Source organism: Mauremys reevesii, linkage group 1 (genome assembly GCF_016161935.1).
Source record: "Mauremys reevesii isolate NIE-2019 linkage group 1, ASM1616193v1, whole genome shotgun sequence".
NCBI classification, from domain to species: Eukaryota; Metazoa; Chordata; order Testudines; family Geoemydidae; genus Mauremys; species Mauremys reevesii.
Window position 1 is genome coordinate 148,399,708 of NC_052623.1, and position 22,241 is coordinate 148,421,948.

The following is a 22,241-nucleotide window of genomic DNA, read 5'->3' on the forward strand; positions in this document are numbered from 1 at the left end:
GGAAACAATGTGAAGTGATATCTGAACATTAGAATACATTATTTTAAGTTGAGCTGAATTTGGATTCCTCTTCCTTTAGTGGATGTGTAACCAGCTAATTGCATCCCTTCTTCCCTAACTTTTGTGTGTGTGTGTGTGCGCGCGTGCAGAACACATGAAATGAAAGAAATTAAAATAAGCTCTTTATAAGACAGCTAGAAGTTTTGGGAGCCAAGCAAGGGAAATGGCCATATTAACACTTGAAATAAGTAAATACGTTTTAAAAAACAACAAAAAAAACCCAGAAGACAGATGGTGTTAATATTTAAATGCATGACTAAAGAACTGATACTTTCATTCTGTACCAATACCTTTATTTGTTCTCGCTCTTACATTTGCAAAGATAAATAGCTATGCAGAAGAAGGTCTGCTTGTAATACTATGGTGGGGTATACATACCCGACAGTGGACAAAGAGGGGTTGAGGAGATGCTCTGGGCTCAGACAGTTCCATGTTGCCACATCTACAAAGCATGCACAGACTGAAGGAGAAGTTTAAAAGAGGAGCAGAGCAGATCAGGGAAGAGACTAAACATACTACCCTCAGCTCTTGAGGAAATGGCTGATGGAAGGCAGGAGCTTCCCAGACAACTATTGCCTGCAGGCTCCTCCCTGAGAGAAGGGCATAGCCAAATCCTGATATACCCTGAGAGTGAGGCCTTCCTTCCACCCCCACCCCCGTCATTAACTCAGTTGGTTTGTGTTAGTTTCCTGTACTTTTTGTTTCAGGACTACCCTAGAAGGACAAAGACTTTAAAATGAACCAGCCGCAGGGTCAAATCACAGGAAGGGGCAGGCCACCTCTGAGGTGGAGAAGCCAGTGGTAGCAGACCCCAGTGGGGAAAGAGATGTCATGTCTGGCCATGAGGAGGTGCCATCAGTGAGACAACCCATTCACAGCCACAGTAGTTTAAATTACCCACCAAATCTTCCTTTGAAATTGCAAGTGTCTTTCCTACAAACCAGGGCTTTGGAGTGGAGCCCGGAGCTGGAGCGCGGAGGAGCAGTGAAGCTGCAGGTTTTTGCCTGGAGCTGAGTGGAGCCAGAGCACCGCTCCAAAGCCCTGCTACAAACTAAGGCACAGAGTCCACTACCTCTTCTCTCACTGTGTAGAACCCTAGTCCATGAATAGTTTGATTGGAGTGGGAGTACTTGCAGCATAAGGTAATATTCAGTGAGAGGGAAGTATCTGGTCCTGAGTGGTTTTCCCTTAGGATGTATATAGAAAGGAGATCTTTGAATGCCAAAATCCTAATTTCTTAGGGAGGAGGGGAATTGCATGTATTTGGTCAAATCCAGTCTCACTATAACAGCCTAATGAATAGGACCCTGAGAAGGAATTCTTTGATTTAACACTGCATTATTTCAAAGTATACAAAAGTGCTGAGATGCCTAAATGATATATTGTTAGTCTATGCTTGATCCTACAATACTAAAAATAGTGCATTTGACTAATTAAAAAGGTCAGTCAGGGCAAGATTTAATTACCTTTCTGCCATGAACTATTTCTCTCTTGCCCACATACTAATGAATATTCAACTTTGTTCTTCCTGCATGTGTCATAGGTTTTCTCCCCCACTTGGAGCTTTTGGGTTCCAAGATGGGGACCTGCATGAGCTCCTCTAAACTGATCCTAGTCTAGATCTGGTCCTGCTGCCACCAGTTACGTTTAAAATGGATAACACACTGCCTGTTCCCCCAAAACTCTCCCTGGGGAACACAGATTCAATCTCCCTGAATCTCAACACAAAGGGAAGCAGCCCACTTCGCCCATCCCTCTCTCTCGTAGCCTACTCTGGAGAGAGACACCCCGATTCAACTCCGTGAATCAAACCCAGGAGGAACTCACTCTTTCCCCCGTCCCCTTCCCCTGAATTTCCACAAGAGAAGGAATTAACCAAGTCCAAAGAAAAGAAAAGAATTTATTAAAAGAACAAAAAGAAAGTACACTATCTCTGTAATACCAGGATGGAACAATACACAGAGTCTAACCTATAAACCTGGAGAGAATTCCCCCTCCCCCTTTCTTTGTCAGTAAATGCAAAGTAACAGCAATAGAAATAAAGAGATTCCTTCAGCAAAACACACAATTGCAAATGTAGAAATAAACTTATAATACTAGTACGCCTTTCTAATACTCAATAGACTGAACAGATGAAAAGTACTGCAGAAACCTGGGAGGACTTGATTAAGATGTCTGGACTCCCTTAACTCCCAAGAGAGACTCAACTCAAAACAAAGAACACAGGGAAAAAAAACTTCCCTCCACAGAGATTTGAAATTATCTTGTCCCTGATTGGTCCTCTGGTCAGGTGTTCCTCAGGTACTGCTTGTTAACCCTTTACAGGTAAAAGAGACCTTAACCCTTAACTAACTGTTTATGACAGCATGCATCAAATGTCTCCTCCTCTATCCAACAATAGTATCTGATAAACATAAAAAGAAACACTGGGTTAGTGGTTTGTGAAAGGAATTAAGGTGAATGAACCATTAGGGAACAATATGGGTATCCCTTTCAGAGACCTTGGAATGATAGAATACACATGACAGATGGGTGTCTGGGATTTTGCCTCATTCCTCTAACAGTTCAGTCCTTCTATAGACATATAGTTGTACAATGTCCTAGTATTTCTATGCTGCATCCAAAAATCACTGCTCAAAGTGTAAATGCTTCTATCTATCACATAAATACTTGTGGGTACATTCAGGGCTAGATTCATAGGCGGATCAAGTCACAACCTCTATATTTCAGTTCCTTAATACTTTTTGGTATAAATACTCTTTTTTGTGGCCTTTCTTCTCCTCCCCCACCCCCCCAGAGCTCTAACACCTCCAAAGTTCTGAAATATGGCAGGAAAAAGGTTAGAGAGATGCCTTTTCTTTGTTCAGTGAAATACATTTCCAGTTTAGCTGAGATATAAACTGTTAAATCAGTTTACATTCTCTCACCTTTGTTTCTCCAGACAACTTGGCAGCCTGTCAAAATAATGGCTGAACACAGACATTCTAAAAAGCCCAGCCTATTCTATAGCCACAACCACCCAGCAGTAGCCATCACTGCACTGGGAATGTCTGGGAGCTCTTGGAGAATCTGCAGGAGGTAAAATAGAGCTAGGCTGGGTTCCCCCCAGGTGCAATACTGTTGCAGTCTCCCACTACAACCGTATACATCCAGAAGGCAGGATTTCCTCTCAGCTAACGGGTTGGGGCGGCGGGGAGGGAGAGATGGAGCTCGATTTCTTCTAACACTTCACACCCCTGGATCCAGAACATGGCTGCAGCAGCGTATCCCCTCAATTGAGAAAGGAAGAAGCTCCTTTCTTTACATTTGGGGGTGGGGGAGAGAGACAGACTTGGGATAGGTCTACTCTGCAAGCTGTGCTAGCTTTACCCATGCTAGCAATAAAAGTAATGGGGTAGATGTGGTGGGATGGACTTAAGCAATGCAAATATGTACCCAGGGTCTCTGGCATGTTTATACAGTTTGTACTTAACACCACTCCACTGCATCTATGCTGCTATATTTAGGTATGCTAACATGGGTAACACTTACAGCTCAGGTAGTGCAGATATGTCTGTCTCACTTCAGAACACAGTGTAGACTTAGCCAGAGTGATGCACTGGGCTGGGCTTGCACTGGGCCTGGCATCCGTAGTACCCTTGGCCCCAGCAGCCTGTACCCCCATTCTCCTGCTGCCAATGTATGTATGTACTTAGTCTGTAGCACAAGTAAGAGCAGTCAGTGCTGGCGGCTTGGAGCTTACCATTGTATGTAAGGCTTTCTACCACTTTCCTTTTCCCTTTTTTTTTAATTATTTTTTTTTAACGAATATTATACTTTTGTTGATAAACTGTGTGGTCAAGTGCTTGACCACACTTTGGTTCATTATGAAATGTAGTCCAAAGACCAAATAGCAATAAACCTGACTGATATTGGTTATCAGCCAATAGTAATATATACAGGGAAAAGGTTCAATATGATACCAGTCTCCAAGAAGCCATCTCATTCACGGTTGTTACATTCACCATAGGCAGGTTTGTTCTTAGTTATATCCCATACCCCTGAGGGCATTCTGTACCAAAAAATTAAGAATTCTGTATTTTTAAATTCTGTAAATTTTGTTTGTCAAATAAATGTGGAGGCTCCACCGTGGCATTGGGGAGCTCCTGGCTGCACAGAGGGGGGGAATTACTGTGCAGCTTCCCGCTTTCCCCACAGGACACAGATTCAGCAGTGAGGCTGCACCCAACACTGGTACAGTGCAAGGGTCAGGCCTACACCAGAAACACCCCAGGGCCCTTCCTGTCCATACCAGGTGTAGACAGGCAGGCTCAGGAAGGCAGGATCCAAGTGTGGAGGGGCTTGGGGGGGGGATCCAGGTGTGGGTTGAGAGGGTTCTGTGTGGGGCAATCTGGGTGCTGGCAGCTCAGTGGAGGATCCAGGTGTGGGGGGGATCTGACTGCACAGGGGTTTGTTGTGGGTGCGATGATGGGAATCTGCAGGGGGGTTGAGGTGAAGGTGGTTGGGGCTCAATGCGTGTGTCTGGGGGGAACTGGGAGAGCAGATGCTGGGGGAGCAGTGCTCAGTGGATTGGGGATCCAGGGAGCAGCTGGTTGGGGCTCAGTATGGCGGGGATCCAGGTGTGAGTGACTTGTTGGAGTGGTCCAGGTGCAGGGGGAGTTGGGCTCATCAGGAGGGGATCTGGGTGCATGAGGATTGGGCAGATGGGTTCCCTGCACACTGATCCCTCCCCCTGCAGCTGAGGAGTATTGAGTGCAGGAAATGTGTATAGCCAGGGGCAAAATATGGGGTGGATCTGACAGTGCCCCAGATGCTGTGTAGAGGAAGAGGAAGTCCCATCCTTCCCAGCCCAGCCCAGCTGGGACTAGCAGCTGAGCCTGGCGCAGGGTAGGAGCCACCAGCTGAGTCTTCCCCAGTCCTGCCCCACAGTGATTTACCTCTCTGATGGCTGCCCTGGGCACCAAAACACCCTGCTGAGGAGGGTCCCATAACCACTCCAGTGGCTTCCCTTTGCTTCCCCAACAAAGTCATTTTTTCTGCAGGGAAATAAAGAAACCTGTGGGGGACATAAATTTTTTGCATGTGCAATGGTGCAGAATTTCCCCAGGAGTAACCTCATACTTTTTTTTTTTAATGTATACACTAACTGGTTATAAGTAAAAGGTATTAAGTATGCCAACTAAAACTAGATTTAACAAATCATCTTCTATCTTGATTTTCCAGTACTCCTTATCTCTTGTGAACACAAACATTCCAGATACCAAGGGGTATGAAGGTACATCCTAGGTTTGTACCAAGGTAGAACATTCATATATCTTGTCCTTTTCCCTTGAGACATTCCAGCATTAGCCTGTGGGAATAACACCCTACCTGTTACTATGATACAACGCTCATATGTTCTGATCCTGACAGTTTTCCTATCTACTTAAGCCAAAGCCGTACTTCAGCTAATGAAAAGTGTTATGGGTACTTGGCTTGGAAGAACAGAATTGTGGATGGAGTATAATACGTTCAGTTAACATAACTTCCCAACACTTCAATATTAATACTATGCCTAATATATACATTGACTAACACTTAACTTAGTGGGTTTAAAAAACATTTTTTTAAGAGTGTAAAGGTCATAAAGTCAAACAGTGAAACATTAGGAAATGCTAGATTTATAGTTTCCAATGCAATATTAATTCAGTTCTCTTGTGTGCATGCATTATGATAGTATGTGATCTTGTAATAAAAGACTATTTTTATCCGGGTTGCACACATGGGGCAGAATTAAGGGTGCACAGGCAAATCTGGCATACACAATTTTTTTCAGTGCTTGATCTTAGTAATATAAATTGCATGAATAATAAAACATAAATCTCTTATGTATATACCTATGGGCCAGATCATGAGTGGCTAATTCCATCCTAGTACTGTGCAGGTGGACCAAGCAGTGAGGTTTAGTACATATCAGCTGCCAGGCATATTCCTGAGCAGCAAACAACAGTTTTGGAGTGAGTAGCTGTGGATCTTATTCTTGGAGGTAGAGGGTATTTGGGTGGGTGGTGCCTCCATGAGTATCAAGTGATTGGGCTTTGGGCCAAAAACGAGTTAGGCTAGACAGGTCTCAGTTTGGAGAATTGTGTGGCTGGGACTCTTAGGTCTGTGATCATCCCTAGTGTTGGAAATCTCTCAGTGATTAATGCCTCCCTGTTAGAGAAGGGAATGGAGTATACAAATCAGGTGCCAGACAAACTTCTGACCAGATTAACAGGAAGAGAAAACAGGGAAGTTCTAGAGGAAGTATATGAGGCTTTTTTTGTTGGTACCATTCTATACTCAGTGCCATGATGGTCAACAGTGGGATAGTGGTTGTGATCTGCAACAGCTATGCTCTGTTTCCTTTTCTGTCTGAAACCAGAAGGAAGCTTCTCTGTACGGTAGCTTTGGTGGAGGAAAATATTTGTGAGTTGGAAGGAGATGCTCTACTGCTGTAGAGTGTCAGAGGTTGTGGAATACTTAGGTAACCAGATTCAGGAGACATCAGCACTTGAGATTCAAGAAAGGAATTGCCCATCAAGGAACCAGAGAGTAGAAATCAGAGAAGCTTGGAATTTCATAGCCACCAGTGGCAAGAGGACTAAGTAGCATGCTACACAAGTAGAAACAGAGAAGAGGATCAAGAGGAATTCCAAACCAGTAGACCCATCCAATTATTTCAGGTGCTCATCATGGAAACGGAAAAAAATCTCTGAAGATCCAGCTGGTCAAATAGAACAGAGAGTTGTATGGGACTAACTGAGGAGGGCTGCTAAGCCCAACACACAAGAAAATCAAATGTGCCCACAAAGATCTCACACTGTCCAAGAGAGACAGATGATGTCAGGGTTTCTGTGCCAAAAAGTATAGGAAGAATGTCTGCAAAAGGCAGTTAGGCAAAAGGATGGTAAGATGCCTTCCTGAAGCCAAGGCTTGAACTAGAAGTTCAGGACTTAAGTTTGTGGACAAGGAAACTGGTGCAAGATAGAGGGTTTTAGTTTTGTGGAACATTGGCAGAGGGGGTGTGCATTTTGAATGGGCCCCATCTCAGTAGAAGGGGCACCAATTTTCAAGGGAACAGGCTGGTTAAACTAGTCAGGAGGGCATAAACAAAAGGTCAGGGTGAAAAGGTGGAACAAATGAGCACTGATTTAGCACAAATGCTAAGAACAAAAGTTATCAATGTATGGAAACATAGAGAAGAAACTCTTGTTTTAATTGCCTATAAATCAGCAATAGGAGCCTTGGTAATAAACAAGAGGAATTGATTTGCTAATTTATGAACATAAATTTGAAACCTCATGGGGAAAATTCACATGTCTGGAATGTTATAACCAGCAACTTCAACCAATTTATTAAGTGGGCATGAGGGGAGGAGGAATGGCACTCTGTCAAAAATGACACTACCTGTTTGAGTCACTGATAACTCCAAAGCAAATGATCTTGAATGCTTGTGGCTCAGTGTTCTACCAGATAAAGCATAAGATGGGATGCTAGTTGTAGTCTGCTACAGGCTACTGACTCAATGAGAAAACAGGATGAACTAGTTCCTTACGCGCCAATCTAGAATATGTAGGGAACAGTCACATTGTCATGGAGGACTTCAGTCTGAGTGATATATTCTGGAGGTCCATTGCCAGTACTAAAATGTCCTTGGAATTTCTTTATATAGATTTCCTGACTCAGTGTTTCATCCAGCATAGGAGAGTTCTACATGAGACCTGAAACTTGACAGAGAAAGAGAAAGTGATCACATAACTTTAAAATGAATGGTTGCTTAGGATCTAGTGATCAAGACTTGATTAAATTATGCAAACATAATGAAGTCCAAACCAGTAATTGATATAGCATATTATGCTAATTTCACAAAGCCAAAAATGTTTGAGCCAAATCAGCTGGCAGAATATAAACAGAACAATGTGAATGATAACTGGGAACTGTTTAAGAACATTTTACTAGATACCCAAAAATCCAAAATTGAGGAAAAAAGGCTACATTGGTTTTAAAAAATAGCCTGGCTTGGTAGGTAAATAAAAGCAGTTGTAAAATTATGCAGAGGAAATGTTGATAGCAATGAGTATAAATCAGAAGCTAGGAATTCTAGAAAGTAAGGGAAGCAAAGGGACATAAGGAGAAATTGATGGCTAGCAGAGTAAAGGGTAGTAGGAGTTTTGGTATATGGGGAACAAAAGGAATCCTAATAGTGATATTGTACCATTACTAGATGGAAAGGATAAAACTGCCAGTAGAAGTGCAGAAAAGATAAAAGTATTCAATAACTATTTTCTGTATATGGGATAAATCCAAATGATATCACATGATGATGAAACTCTTTCCTTTCCAACAGAAAATGAAGAAGATATTAAACTGAAGCTACTCATGGTACACGTTTTTTTAATCAGCAGGTCCAGATAACTTGTATCCAAGAGTTTTAAAAGATCAGGCTAAGGAATCCTCTGGATTGTTACTGTGTGTTCACTCTTCATAATAAGTTGCAGTACACTGGAGAAGTTTGAGAAGCTAATGTTGTTGTGTTAAAGGATTAAAACTGTAAACTGGATGATCTGGTTAATTATAGGTTTGTCTTCCTGACATTGATTCTGATCAAAATAATGAAAGGGTGTTATGGGACTTGACTAATAAACAAATGAAGATGGGACATTGATACAGAACAAACTGGATAGCTTGATAAACTGGGCTCAAGCAAACAATCTGTGTTTTGATATGGCCAAACATAATAGTACATCTAGGAACAAAGAACGTAGGCCATATTTACAGGATGGGGGACTTTATCCTAGGAAGCAGTGACTCTGAAAAGGACTTGAGTAAGGGTCATGATAAAAGGAAAAATATAATGCACAAATACCAACTGGGGAATAACTGGCTAGGCAGCTGAAAAGGAGCTAGGAGTTCCTGTGAATAACCAATTGAATATGAGCCAACAATGTGGTGCAGTTGCAAAAAAAAAAAAAAAGCAAATATCATTCTAGGGTGTCATATGTAAGACACAGGAAGCAATTGTCCTTCTCTACTGGGCACTGGTAGAGGCCTCAGCTGGAGTCTTGTCCAGTTTTGGCATGCCACACTTTAAGAAATGTGTGGTCAAATTGAAGAGAGTCCAGAAGACCGCAACAAAAAATAAGGTTTAAAAAACCTGGCCTCTGAGGAAAGGTTTTAACAAACAAACAAACAAAAAACCTGAGCATGTTTATTCCTGAGGATAGAAGACTGGGCAAGGGTGTCGGGGGGGGGGGGGGGGGAGGGGAAACCTGATAAGTCTTCATATATGTTAAGGGCTGACTATAAAGAAGATGGTGATCAATTGTTCTCAATGTATCCAGAAAGTAGGACAGGAAGTCTGCTTGATCTGCAGCAAGGGAAATTTAGGTTAGATATTAGCAAACCCTTTCACAGTCTGAGGGTATCTAAACTCTGGAATAGGCTTCCAAGGAAGACTGTGAAATCCTTTTAAAGAACAGGTTAGACAAATGCCTGGCAGGGATGATCTCCGTTTGCTTGCTCATGCCTCAGAGGGCTGAGACCTCTCAAGGTTCGTTTTAGCCTTGCATTTCTATTTGAATTATTCTATGCTAAACAACAGTCCCTGGGCTTGCATTCCAAAGGACAATACATAACAGGTGGATGAGACAGATTGATAAAATAAGGAAAATAATAGTATGTCTGGACTAGTTAAATGGGCAATTCTTAACCAATCAGTTGCAGTGATCAGAATTTATGGCTAAAAGAGTGCATAGCTTTCTGAAAATTATCCATCCAATCTAGATATAAAAACTTAAATGTAAAATGTATCACATACCTTGATAAATTCTAATAATTAATTACGCTTACTGCTAAAAGTTGCATCTTATTTCCAGTTTGAATTTTTCTACCTTCAGCTTACAACCTTTTTCCAATATCATATTTATATGTTAAGCATTGTTTTCTATATTAAACAGCCCCATAATGTCAAGTGTCTTCTTTCAGTGGAAGTATTTATACAACCAATGAAATTGTCTTTTAGCTTTCTCTGATAAGACTAACAGATTGACTTAAGTTTCTCATAGTAGAACATGCTCATGTGATCTCAAATCATCATTTTTGTAGCTCTTCTCTGAACGCTTCACTCTTTTTCAGTGTCCCTTGTTTGAATGTGTATACCAGAACCAGACACAGTAATGCAGCAGTGGTCTCAGAATTGCCCTATGTAAAAATATCTACTCTCTATTACTACTTGTCTTTCCTTCATTTATACACTGAAGGATCATGTTAACCATTTTTTGCCACAGCGTCATACTAAGAATTCATATTCAGTTGGAGGGTGGGGATTAATGACACTTAAATTCAATTCCCTTCCCCTATGTAGGCAGGTTTTCTACTCATTTCATCCCTTTTGTGACAGGACATCTGAGCAGATGACCTGGTCTTGTACAGTATTTTTTACCTGTGACTTTTGCTTGTTTATAGTGTGTTTGGTAATCTCTGTAGTGTAGTCTTTGTACTCTAGTACAATTTTATGGTTGACAAAGTTGACAACTCAACTATACAATACACTACATTAATGCCCATTGACTCCTGAAATGCCTATGATTCAGCTTTGTGCTGAGTTCCTGCTCCACCTCTCAGTAAGCTAATGACAGCCAAATGCTGAGAGCACAATAAAAAGTCCTGCTTTTGACTATTTGTCCAGCCTCCTTAGACAGTGCAGGGTGGTCCTGCATTGTTCCTCTGTGGGGACAATAGTGTACAGTCTTGTTCTTTTATGTCCAAGCCATGCTGGTTTCCAAAATGCGGTGGTCAAGCTGGGAATATATCTGTAGTGCCAAATGTAAGGTGTGTGGGGTTTTTTTCTTGTTGTTTTTGGTTCTTTTTCTTCTCCCCAATCTGGCTAAATCTATTCATTTCAACCAATTAAGGAGGAAAAAAAGGTTTCTGTTTACTGTTTCATCTTGTCACCAGACAGCATAGGTAACTATTAAAACAGCAAATCAGTTAATTAAGGTACAATGGGGTTGATGCCTACAAGCAGACTAAGCCATAAGAAAAGCCATCAGATAATATTTCATGGCATGGATAATTGCCAACATAGACTTGCATACACTATGCAATCTGTCTCTGGCATAAACGGAGGTTGCTATGAACTAGGTGAACCTATTTCAAGCATTCCTAATGTAGATAAATATTACTAATACACTTGTCAATGTAAGTAAAGTAGCATAATATTTCTGTCCCCTAATATAAGATTTTCCATAAATGTAGGGTATATTAGTGCGTGTGTGTGCATCTCTTGAACATATATTAAATGATGTAGCCAATATCATTCAAAGGACTCAGCTGCAACCCTGAGGCTTCTGAACATGCCAAGAGCTGAATGGATACTGCACCCAACATAAATAGCAATAATTGGGATTTAACCACATCAGTTGCCTTAGGAAAATTATTACATTAATTCCATATACTGGCTATCCCCATGATAGAAAACGTCATAGGCCTCTTTTCAAAAAGAACTGCAGTAGTACACTTAAAAAAAAGTCTTCATTAAATAAGGAACAGTTAAATGTAGCCAAATTCTAACATTTTAGTTTTTAAAATCAAGTTTGTCAAGGTTTACATTTATATATCTTGAAGTATTTTGGTCAAAACAAAGCCAATTGAAACAAGATGACCCAGCTTGCCATAATTCTACTATTATGCAATGATATAATTCTGTTAACTCACTTTTTAAATCTCAAATTGATAGAATTTTTTATTAAAAAAGACAAATTCTAAATTTAGTTAGACTGCGTTGTTCACTACACAGTCTAAACAAACAAATCAGTTCCATTTTTATAGGTTCACAGTGAATTAATTCACATTAATCTTTATCATTTATCACATTTCATCATTAAGGTGTTATATAAACTTTAACAAATTGATTCTCAGGGTGAGGTGAGTAAGTTCTAGCCGTCCCACTTCTCAGATGGAAAAACAGAAGTAGAGGATATATAATTTGCACTTTCTAAAGAGGCTGCTCTAGAATTCTGAGCTAAGAATTCCTGATTTTCTAATCTAGGCTCTAATCCTCCAAACAGTTACTCACCTACATAATTTTTAGGAATATGCTTGAAGTTAATGTTAGATAGCTTAAAATTAAGCATCTGTAACTGTTCAAATGATTGGGGGACTTAACCACATGATGTGGTAGTGTTAAAAGCTTTAGCAACGTACTTAAACTGTTTGAGCCTTAGCCCCATGTTCTTACAGTTTGAGTAGTTGCAATACCTGTGCAAATTCAGTATAAACTGATGTGGTACCAGAAGTGGGGACTCTGCCCAGAATGTGGGCACGAGCCCTTGGCCCCTGTGAGAAAGGGTCTGGGGGAGAGCGATCCCCCACAGGAGACATGGATTTGGCCAAACTCTTCACATTCCTGACGGAGAGCCAAAAGCGACAGCAGGCCGCCCAGCTCCAACAGCAACTACAGCTTGTCGAGCAGCTGGGAGCCCAGCAGCAGCAGCTGATCCAGGACCTGAGGGTACAGAACCAAGAATTCCAGCGACAATGTTTGCAGCAGCTAGCGACGGTGCTGCCCTAGCCCACAGAACTCCAGCTGGGAGGCACGGACGGGGCTCCTCGACTAACCCTGCCCGTAAGACTGACCAAGATGGGCCCGCTGGATGACCCCGAAGCCTTTTTGGTGACTTTCGAAAGGGTGGCACACATTGCCAGGTGGGCCCCTGACCAGTGGGCCACCCTCCTGGCCCCATACTTGATGGGGACGGCCCAAACTGTGTACCGGAGGTTATCCATGGAGGATGCCCAGGACTATACCCGGGTGAAGGCAGCGATCTTAGATGCCTTAGACATCAGTCCAGAAACCTTCCAGCAGCAGTGCCGGGGGCTGTCCTACAATGCGGGTGCCTGACCCCGTTTGGTGGCTCAGGAGCTGAAAGACCTGTGTAAGCGGTGGCTACAACCCAACAAGCTGAACCCCGAAGAGCTCACTGAGCAAATCATCCTAGAGCAGTTCCTCCATATTCTCCCATCACGGGGAAGGGCTTGGGTCCTCCGTCACCGGCCCCCAACGGTAGTGGCCGCCGTCACCCTCATGGAGAACTTCCTTGCAGCAGAGACCCCGGTCGGGTTGGTTACATGGGGCCACCCTCCAGGGCTTGAGCGCCCCAACCCCAAAAGACGGGTGAGCACCCGGGTCGAACCACAGCATCCCCCGCGGAGTCAGGAGCCCCGATATAGACATCCTGAGGGTCCCCCTCGGCAAACCCCTTCGGGCCCCAAGACCGGGACTGGCTGCCCCCCATGGAGTCCCCCTACAAGCAAGAAGGGTGGTTCGGCCCGGCCCAGACGATCCAAAATTGGGCCCTGTTTCTCCTGTGGGAAGCATGGGCACCTCCAATGGGACTGCACTGAGATGGACTGCAGCTTTGGGCATGTCTGCACCAGAGAAAACCGTGCCCAACCGCTGCAGGCTGCTAAAGTCACCGTGCCCGTAGTTGTCGGGGACTGCCGGACGCAGGCCCTGGTTGACTCTGGCTGTGGTCAGACACTAGTCCGCCAAAGCCTAGGCTTCCCGGAAGACCCTCAGCTGGGAACCATCCAGTTGCAGTGTATACATGGCGACATTCGACCTTATGCCAGTGCCCGAGTCCCACTTACCGTGGATGGAGTCATGCAAACCATGGTGGTCGGCCTGGCCCCGCGACTCGCCTACCCCGTGATCTTGGGGCGTGACTGTGCAGAGTTTCCAGGTGTCCTGGGGTCACATGTGCAGGAAAGCCCTGAGGTCCCCCCGCATTGGAAGGGGACTGCCATGAGGACCCTACAGAGGAGGCTGAAGAGGCGGGGCCTAGGAGCCAGGAAGGCACGTCGGAAGACCCTCCGCTAATGTCCACTGACAACCCAACGATCAACACAGACTTTTGCCAGGACCAGAGGGGGGAGGACCCCATCCTGGGCCGGGCGTATGAACAGCTGGCGGCGGTCGACGGCGCCCTGATTGATCCGGCCCGGGCCAAGAGCTGGCCCCATTTCGAACTACAACGCAACTGCCTCTATCAGGTGGATCGAGATTCCCGCACCGGGGAGGTCCAGACCCAACTGCTGGTGCCTCTGTGCCACCGATGAGCAGTGATGAGGCTCACCCATGACGTCCCAGCAGCCGGACACTTGGGTCAGGAAAAGACCCTCGCCCGAATTCTGGCCCGGTTTTTCTGGCCCGGGGTGCATCAGGAGGTACGGAACTATTGTAGCTCCTGTCTGGAGTGTCAGCTAGCTGCTCCCCCACGGATGGCCCCAGCCCCCTTCATCCCCATGGCCATTGTGGAGACACCATTTGAGTGGGTGGCGATGGATTTAGTGGGACCCCTCCCGAGAAGCCGGGCCGGGTTTCTATACATCCTTGTTATCGTGGACTACGCTACCCGCTTCCCTGAAGCTGTCCCGCTCCGGAGCATCACCGCCAGGGCCATTGTGGATGAACTTGTTAAGGTCTTTGCCCGCACGGGCCTGCCCCGGGAGATCCTCACCGACCAGGGTACCAATTTTACCTCCCGGTTGCTGCGGCAGGTGTGCGAGCTCCTTGGGATTAAGCAGCTACGCACCTCCGTGTACCACCCACAAACTGATGGCCTGGTGGAGCAGTTCAACCGCACCCTGAAAGACATGCTGCGCAAGTTCTCCCCCGAAGATCTGCGCTGATGGGACCAGTTGATCCCACCATTGCTCCTGGCTGTCCGGGAAGTACCCCAAGCCTCCACCAAATTCTCCCCCTTCGAGCTACTGTATGGCCGTCGTCCGCGAGGGCTCCTGGACCTTATGAGGGAGACCTGGGAGCAGACCCCCTCACCGACTCAGGGCCTTCTGAAGTACGTCCTCCAGCTTCAAGGGTGTCTCACCCAAGCCAGAAGTCTTGCTCGAGAGAATTTGAAGGTGGAGCAGGAAGCCCAGGCCCACACATATAACCGAGGAGCCCGAGTTCACGAGTGCCAACCCGGCAACCAAGTTCTGCTTCTTTTGCCCTCCAGTGAGTTAAAACTATTGGCCAGTTGGCAGGGGCCATATGAGGTGAGTCGGAAGGTCGGGCCGGTCACCTATGAGATTAACCAGCCAGACCGCCGGAAGCAAACCCAGCGTTACCATATCAACCTCCTGAAGCCCTGGCGAGAACGGGAAGGCCGCCTAATTAATCCCTGTCTGCCAGAGCCCTAGTTAGGGCCCCGGGTTACACCGACACCGTGATGCCTCAGCTTGGAGAGTCACTAACTGAGGAGCAACGGAAACAGACCAGGTGCCTCCTGCAGGCATTCCGTGGGACATTCACCGCCCAGCCGGGCTATATGACCCTCGTATACCATATCATTCAGACAGAGCCGGGGGTGGTAATCCGAGAGTCAACGAGGCCCTTACCCTATCGGATGCAGCAGGTCATCAAAGAGGAAGTCCAGGCAATGCTAGAGCTGGGCGTTATTGAACCATCGCAAAGTGAGTGGCGCAGCCCCGTAGTCCTGGTTCCCAAATCAGATGGCACCCAGTGCTTTTGCATCAATTTTCACTGTGTCAATTCCATCTCGAAGTTTGACGCATACCTGAAGCCTCAGGTAGATGAGCTGCTGGACCGTCTAGGCAAGGCCCGCTTCCTCACGACCCTCGATCTAAGCAAAGGGTACTGGCAGATTCCCCTCGACCCCGCTTCACAGGAGAAGACCGCATTTGCCATGGCCACAGGCCTCTATCAGTTCACCTGGATGCCCTTCGGCCTCCATGGTGCCCCTGCGACATTCCAGCGGCTCATGGATCGCCTCCTTCGTCCTCATCAAGGGTACGTGGACACGTACCTGGACGATGTTGTCATTTATAGCGACCGTTGGGAGAATCACCTGGAGCAGGTAGCGGCTGTCCTGAGGTCCCTACGAGCCGCAGGATTAACCGCCAATCCGAAGAAATGCCGTATCGGGTGGCAGGAGACCACCTACCTGGGGTACACTATTGGAAGGGGACAAGTGAGACCACTTGTGGGAAAGGTTCAAGCCCTAGCGTCACGTCCACCCCCCACTACGAAGCGTCACGTCCACCCCCCACTACGAAGCGTCACGTCCGCCAATTCCTCAGACTTGCAGGCTACTACCAGAGATTCATCCCCGACTTCGCCTCTATTGCAGCCCCTTTAACAGGACTCTTGACCAAAACCAGTCCCAGACGGGTGGAGTGGACCCCGGAGTGTGACTGTGCCTTCTGGGCCCTCAAAGATTGGCTCTGCCGCGAACCTGTCCTGTACAGCCCCGACTTTACCATAGGGTTCATCCTCCAAACAGACACCTCGGAGGTAGGATTAGGGGCAGTCCTGTCTCAGGAGGTGGATGGGGAGGAACACCCAGTTATATATCTCAGTCGGAAATTGTTTCCACGAGAACGGCACTACGCGGTAATCGAGAAGGAGGCCTTGGCAGTAAAATGGGCCTGTGACGCCCTGCGTTCTTACATCCTGGGGGCCCCCTTCATACTAGTCACCAACCACGCCGCGCTTTGCTGGTTGGCCCGAATGAGAAATAATATGTGGCTAACGCGGTGGTACCTGGCACTACAACCCTATGCTTTTATGCCATAGGGCCGGTAAGGACCACTCCAACGCGGATTATTGTCTTGCCTGGGAGAGTTGGACAGGTCTGGCCCCGATGGACGGGAGCCAGCCTTGAGGGGGGTGGGGGGCGTTACCCCACAGCCCTGCTGAGGGACGAACCTCCCTTGACACCAACGTGGGCGGAGCCACTGGGTCCTGCGCCCGCCCCTCAGAGATCACGGCGCAGACCCAGAAGTATAAAAGCTCACCTGCAGAGCTCAGTTGAGACCCAGCCGCCGCAGAGACCAGACATCTGCAGCCGAGCTCCGTCGGGGGACACAGCAGAAGGCCACGGCCGGCCTAAGGTCACACCGTGCCGGCCAAGCCTACCCCTCGCTCGTTACCCAGAGGAGGACTGGTCGAGCCTGCCTCTTGCCAGCTACCCTGAGGAGCAGCTGAGCCTACCATCCGCTATATACCCAGAGGAACCGATGGTGTTTGAGACCGCCGGCGACGCTACGATGACTCAGGTACCCTACGAGGGGGAGTGCGGAAGTAGCCCGGGGGCAGCCGACCCCAGTCTGGCTGCAACACTGCCAGAGCCTATGTCAGTGTGTTGCGGCCAGGATCCCCACTGACAGCAGCGAGTCTTTGCCGCTGCTAGGGCCTCGGGCTGGGACGCAGTGGAGTGGGAGGGCCTGTGTCCCCTCTGCCACCCACTCCTTGGGTGGCAGACTCCCCCTTTTCCCTGGCCTGGAGAGGCTAGGACCTTCTGTTATGTAACTACTGACTGTTTGCTGGCTGCCCCGCCCTGACCTAGGCTGGGCTGCCATTTTGACTATTGACTCAGCCCCCGCTCCAAGGGCCTGAGCCCCTAACCGAGTGTGCGTTGTTCCCCTCGACCGCAGAGACATCGGCCAGCGAACTAGAGCGAGGCGGTAGGATACCCCACAGCCCTGCTGAGGGACGAACAGCGGCCAAGCCGCACCACAGGAGAGTAAAGGGAATTGATTTGAGCTCTTGAGACCCCCTCCTGACAAAATAAGTGAGTTTATTACCTTAGCTTTGGTGTCTCGTAACTGCATTCATGAAATCAACAATCTTTTGACAGAGTATAGTTAAAGATTTGTTCATGCTGTAACTGGCTGTCCTTTTGGTCAGGTGGGAAATACTTTTTAATAAGATTTTCTTCTTCTGGCTGTGACAGATGAGAGTGAATCCCTACTAAAGAACAAGCTCCCTTCCACTCTTAATTACATCTAAGAACACCTGCAGCAAAGGTGTGGGGAGCAGGGGTGCTGGAACAATTTTATAGTGGGGATGCTGAGAGCCATTGAACCAAAGTGTAAACCCTGTATATAATGGAATCCACTTCAAGCTGCTACCCCCACCCCCTTCCAGCACCTCAGGGATGGGGGGGGAGATTGGAAGAGGAATGAAGTCACGGTCAAAATTAATAAACCTAAAACAGTTAAATATTACACTAGTGAGAGATTTGCAACAGTAGCCATGGAAGTCCGTGGATACTTATCCTTACCCCCGTACATGATATTTGCCTTTTGTATCAGAATTTAGGTGATGTTTCTGTGCCCTGGAAATCAAATTTTAGTCCCAGACTCTTGCTATGCCTATCACACACTGAAGGTCCCTATCCAGCAGTAACTATCTTTGTAAATATTGCTCTCCAGGAGAATTTCCCCATTCAGTGTGATGCTCCATATATCAAGTAGTTGATAGATGTTCTCAAGTGAATGAACATCCCAATTCCTTCCTCCACTGGGGAACCTCTGCAAATGTTTTTTACTGCTCCAGAATGGGATTAACCACCATGTGTAGCCCTCAAGAGAGAGATGTCCCAATTAGCCTATGCCATGGCATAGCTTGTATTTGCAGAGGGGGTTAAGTGTAGAAACTCTCCTACCCTTTAACTTACTGAAGATCATGAAGCAAACTCCTTTGTTTTCCAGTGAGGGCTCCACATGACTACTGAAAGAGGGGCTCCCTTCCCCTTCATATATTTGATTTTTGAGATACTATCAAGAAACTTTCAAAAGGTAGGTGAAATGACAAATGAAGGATATCAACCAAGACTATATTTCATAGGTGCTGGAACTAGGAGTGCTGGGGGTGCTGACTTGAAGTAGTAATAACCTAAATACATGGTTTCTGCCTTCAGCACCCCCTACTATAAAAAACATTCCAGCACCACTGCTATGTCTTTGAGTCAAAAAGTCCATGTTAACGTCTGTCTTACCCAATTGACCATCAGCCAGCCAGCTATCCAGGGGGAAAATGCACTCATTTTAAAAGGTAAGGAGGAACCCATGAGCGGATCCTAGAACGGAACATAACTTCCAGAAGGCTGATGAGCAATTTGTACATACAGCAGAGAAAAATTACTGGTAATAGTTACATCAACTGTGGAGTTCTGCATATATTGTGTAAAAACATTGAGGTAACTTAATTTTTTAGACTGGAAGCATGAATTGGGGATTAAAGTTTGTGAAGCATTAGGAATACTCAAATGTATAATGAAGGCCTTGTAACCCAAATGAAAATAATATACAGTCACAACTTAATGGAGTGCTGCTGTTTGGGATCAGTTGCATTAAGGACACCCTATCACATTTGCTTCAAAGCTGAAATAACTACAATTATTACAACAAACTGACTTGTTTTGGTAGAAGTGAGTGACTGAGATCTGCAGGAAATAATATGCATAATGAACTAAAAAGTTATGAAGGAAGTCAGAACCAACTGAGATACATTCAGAGAAATTCACTTAAATGATGCCTGAAGGAAATGAATAAACTTAGTGTATTTTCACTTTCTAGCAGTGGAAGAAATGTATAGTCGGAGATGAATACATCAGTGTTTCAAATACTTCCACTCTCTGTAGTAAACACTAGAACTAGGTGAAATTTTGTGCAGTCACTACATTTGCTACACCATTTAACAATTAGTATGCCAGATTTCCCAGCTATTTCTGGAGATGGGGTGGGAGAGAGGGGGAAGAGGAGCTAGTTGTCTTTCTGATCTGCAGTCTGGCTCTACATATCACTCCTGGCATAGATTATGGTAATTTAGAGCTTTCCTACACCAGGACATTCAGAAAAATTGAGATGAGCTAACTGAAGGTCTGAAGCTAAAGTACCTCTATGACCCCCCATGTGGCTTCAGAAGGAAAGTGGCCTTAGTTCTTTGCAGCTTAATGTGGAGATTTCCATTGGCTTCAAAGTGTGGTGGAGCAGTCCCAATAGAGGATTTTGGGGGGGGGGTTATAACTTAGTAGTAGTGATTTCACACACATGGGGTGCTAAAGTGCCTCACCACATAGCTAAGATGATATGGTCCCTGCCTCAAAGAGATTTCTTTTATTAGAGAAAATGGCAGAATGAAAAGATCAGCAAAAGAAAAGAAGGGTTACAGTAATGTATTCATGGGTGTATTCAGGGTATTTGGAAATGGCTGAATTGTCAATAATACAGAAGAGGCAGAAGTGTTTCCTAAATATTTGTTATGTATTTGGGAGAAAAAGCCAGATGATGTAGCCATATCTGATTGATGATAAAGAAATATTTTTCATTTTGTTAGTAATGGGGGAGGGTGATAAACTGAAGGTAAGATGCTTTTTAAATCTATAGCTCTGGATAATTTTCAGCTGAGAGTTTTAAAAGAGCTGGCTGAGGAGATTGCTGAACGATTAATTGTTTTTTTTTTCGGTAGCTCTTGGAACAATGCAGAAGTTTCAGAATACTGGATGAAAATGTATGTTGTGCCAAAACTTTAAAAAATGTAAACAGGATGACCCAGATAATTATACACCCGTCAGGCTGACCTCAGTATGAGGCAAAATAATAGAAAATGGTAATATGGGACTTGATTTATCAAGAATTAATGAGTACTATAATTAATGTCAATCAATATGAGTTTATGAAAAATAGTTTGACAGAATCTGTCTTTTTTATGAGATTTTAAATGTTTATAAAGGTGAAGATGTTGATGTAATACAGCAAGACTTCTGTACAGTTTTTGATATGGTACCACACAACATTTTGATTAAGGAACTAGAATGATATAAGGAACAAGCTTTTAACAGTGAGGATAATCAACCATTGGAACAACATCCCAAGGTTGTGTTTGGATTATCCATTACCAGCAATTACCAATTTTTAAATCAAGATTGGGGTGTTTTTCTAAAAGAGAGATGCTCTCGGTCAAGCAGGAGGTCCTGTGGCCAGTGTTATACATGAGGTCAGACTCTATCACAATGGTCTCTTCTGGCCACATAACATGTGGAGCATGAGTTCTTATAAGTGTCTGTGGACCCTGACACACAAGTGCAATGACATAAGTGTTAAAACTTAACAATCTCTGATAAACTACAGGAGTTGATACAAGGAAGCTGACGAGCTTCAGTTCTACATATGCATAAAAGGGTGATACCTCAGTGTGACAGATAACAGCTCATCTCTATTCTGATCCTCTTGAGAAGTGAATCAGTACTTCTTTCTACGTGGCATGATGAAATAAGTCCTATGTGAATCTGTTAATGATATCTGAGCATGGAATACTTCAGTGGGGCCAGAGAGGTACAGTGGCTTTAAATCTGACCCAGAGGCCAGTTCTACACTGTGGTACTTCTTGCAGCAGTAATGAAGCTAATAGGGAGTAGGGAGGTGACCACTCCCCTTGATGGCCTTTAGCTGGGTGGTGGTGTGGCACCTTTTCACATGGGGGGGGTGGAAAATGAGCTTGCCCCATACTCGCCCAGCAGTGGCAGCCCCTGTCTTGAGGGAGTGGCCCGGCTCTCCACTCCAGGAGTTGACATGGCATACCAGGTCAGATGCCACTGTGACCCCTTGTGCCATGTTGTGATGCCATTCACTCAAATTTGGACTAGCTGTACCTCCATCATCATGAAAGTGCAGCTGGGTCAAACCTGAGTGGCCCAGCTACCCACTGTGCCAAGTTGCAGTGCCCAGAGTGAGGAGCTGGGCCCAGCCCCATGGTATAAGAGCCACTGCTGCCAGTTCAGTACAAGGGAGGGCTTGCTCTCCAACCACCACCACCACCAACAATGACCCATCACTTCCCTTAGTTGCAGGGGTGGCTCTAGACATTTCGCTGCCCCAAGCATGGCGGCATGCCACGGGAGGCGCTCTGCCGGTTGCTGGTCCCGCAGCTCCGGTTGACCTCCCGCAGGCATGCCTGCGGAGGGTCCACTGGTCCCGCAGCTCCACTGAAGCCGCCTGCCGCCCTCCCGGCGACCGGCAGAGCGCCCCCCGCAGCATGCCACCCCAAGCACTCGCTTGGCATGCTGGGGCCTGGAGCCACCCCTGCTTCGTTGCAAAATCTGTCTCCAGCACTGATCTATAGCTAGTCTGTCAATTAAATAATATGAAATACTGAGAATTTTGGAAACCATCCTCTATAGCTACAGTCTCTCCCTTCCTATCATGATCAGTTGATTTGCGTTTACTCATTTTCAGATCTTTACTGTATTATTTTCCTGAGCTAGCATTTCACCAAGCCATGCTAGCTAGCCCTTAAAGTGAGACACAACTTGGCTATAGCAATATTTTGCAAACTTGTGCTTGCGTGAAATAAT

The 22,241-nt window shown here is 45.6% G+C and overlaps 1 protein-coding gene across 1 annotated transcript in view; it reads left to right on the forward strand.

Moving 5' to 3' along the window:
• Positions 1 to 22,241, forward strand: part of IL1RAPL1 (interleukin 1 receptor accessory protein like 1) — a 1,175,651-nt gene that overhangs the window by 18,330 nt on the left and 1,135,080 nt on the right. The window lies entirely within an intron of this gene.